General features: G+C 40.0%; 1 non-coding gene across 1 annotated transcript; it reads right to left on the bottom strand.

Annotated features, from left to right (window-relative positions):
* Positions 1 to 1,362: 1,362 nt before the first annotated feature.
* Positions 1,363 to 1,481, bottom strand: LOC113083255 (5S ribosomal RNA). The gene has a single exon (XR_003283148.1). It is a non-coding gene; the product is annotated as a 5S ribosomal RNA (ribosomal RNA).
* Positions 1,482 to 2,500: the final 1,019 nt, after the last annotated feature.

The following is a 2,500-nucleotide window of genomic DNA, read 5'->3' as shown; positions in this document are numbered from 1 at the left end:
TTATATAAGTAGGAAAGAAAACCCAAAAGCTTAAATCAATCAATCAATCACCTTTATTTATATAGTGCTTTAAACAAAATACATTGCGTCAAAGCACTGAACAACATTCATTTGGAAAACAGTGTCTCAATAATGCAAAATGATAGTTAAAGGCAGTTCATCATTGAATTCAGTTATGTCATCTCTGTTCAGTTGAAATAGTGTCTGTTTTTATTTGCAATCAAGTCAATGATATCGCTGTAGATGAAGTGACCCCAACTAAGCAAGCCAGAGGCGACAGCGGCAAGGAACCGAAACTCCATCGGTGACAGAATGGAGAAAAAAACCTTGGGAGAAACCAGGCTCAGTTGGGGGGTCAGTTCTCCTCTGACCAGACGAAAACCAGTAGTTCAATTCCAGGCTGCAGCAAAGTCAGATTGTGCAGAAGAATCATCTGTTTCCTGTTTTAAAGCACCTGGTATTCCTAGGCAGTCTCTCATCAAAGTGCTAACCAGACCCTAAACCTGCTAAGATTCAGAGATCGGGCATTGACTCTTTTTTTTTTTTTTTTTTTAATGAAAGATTATTATATAATTCGTGAAATAGTCAATGATATCGCTGTAGATGAAGTGACCCCAACTAAGCAAGCCAGAGGCGACAGCGGCAAGGAACCGAAACTCCATCGGTGACAGAATGGAGAAAAAAACCTTGGGAGAAACCAGGCTCAGTTGGGGGGTCAGTTCTCCTCTGACCAGACGAAAACCAGTAGTTCAATTCCAGGCTGCAGCAAAGTCAGATTGTGCAGAAGAATCATCTGTTTCCTGTTTTAAAGCACCTGGTATTCCTAGGCAGTCTCTCATCAAAGTGCTAACCAGACCTAAACCTGCTAAGATTCAGAGATCGGGCATTGACTCTTTTTTTTTTTTTTTTTTTTAATGAAAGATTATTATATAATTCGTGAAATTTTCCAAAGAGATTAAAGCACCTGGTATTCCCAGGCAGTCTCTCATCAAAGTGCTAACCAGACCTAAACCTGCTAAGATTCAGAGATCGGGCATTGACTCTATTTTTTGGCAAAATTATTATATACTAAGTGAAAAATGTCCAAAAAGCTTACAGCACCTGGTATTCCCAGGAAGTCTCCCATCCATGTACTAACCAGGCCCAAACCTGCTAATATTCAGAGATCGGGCATTGACTCTATTTTTTGGCAAAATTATTATATACTAAGTGAAAAATGTCCAAAAAGCTTACAGCACCTGGTATTCCCAGGCGGTCTCCCATCCAAGTACTAACCAGGCCCAAACCTGCTAATATTCAAAAATCGGCATTGACTCTATTTTTTGGCAAAATTATTATATACTAAGTGAAAAATGTCCAAAAAGCTTACAGCACCTGGTATTCCCAGGCGGTCTCCCATCCAAGTACTAACCAGGCCCAAACCTGCTTAGCTTCCGAGATCAGACGAGATCGGGCATAGCCAGGTTGGTATGGCCGTAAGCGAAGACTGCTGCAAAGAGAGGGCTATTTAAAGAACAGCCAATCTAATCGCCAGTACTTTATATAAGTAGGAAAGAGAACCCAAAAGCTTAAATCAATCAATCAATCACCTTTATTTATATAGTGCTTTAAACAAAATACATTGCGTCAAAGCACTGAACAACATTCATTTGGAAAACAGTGTCTCAATAATGCAAAATGATAGTTAAAGGCAGTTCATCATTGAATTCAGTTATGTCATCTCTGTTCAGTTGAAATAGTGTCTGTTTTTATTTGCAATCAAGTCAATGATATCGCTGTAGATGAAGTGACCCCAACTAAGCAAGCCAGAGGCGACAGCGGCAAGGAACCGAAACTCCATCGGTGACAGAATGGAGAAAAAAACCTTGGGAGAAACCAGGCTCAGTTGGGGGGTCAGTTCTCCTCTGACCAGACGAAAACCAGTAGTTCAATTCCAGGCTGCAGCAAAGTCAGATTGTGCAGAAGAATCATCTGTTTCCTGTTTTAAAGCACCTGGTATTCCTAGGCAGTCTCTCATCAAAGTGCTAACCAGACCTAAACCTGCTAAGATTCAGAGATCGGGCATTGACTTTTTTTTTTTTTTTTTTTTTTTTTAATGAAAGATTATTATATAATTCGTGAAATTTTCCAAAGAGATTAAAGCACCTGGTATTCCCAGGCAGTCTCTCATCAAAGTGCTAACCAGACCTAAACCTGCTAAGATTCAGAGATCGGGCATTGACTCTATTTTTTGGCAAAATTATTATATACTAAGTGAAAAATGTCCAAAAAGCTTACAGCACCTGGTATTCCCAGGCGGTCTCCCATCCAAGTACTAACCAGGCCCAAACCTGCTAATATTCAAAGATCGGGCATTGACTCTATTTTTTGGCAAAATTATTATATACTAAGTGAAAAATGTCCAAAAAGCTTACAGCACCTGGTATTCCCAGGCGGTCTCCCATCCAAGTACTAACCAGGCCCAAACCTGCTAATATTCAAAGATCGGGCATTGACTCTA

Source organism: Carassius auratus, unplaced genomic scaffold (genome assembly GCF_003368295.1).
Source record: "Carassius auratus strain Wakin unplaced genomic scaffold, ASM336829v1 scaf_tig00037444, whole genome shotgun sequence".
In the NCBI taxonomy this organism is placed as follows: domain Eukaryota; kingdom Metazoa; phylum Chordata; class Actinopteri; order Cypriniformes; family Cyprinidae; genus Carassius; species Carassius auratus.
Note: the sequence above shows the minus strand (reverse complement) of the source record. Positions and strands in the feature narration are given on the sequence as shown.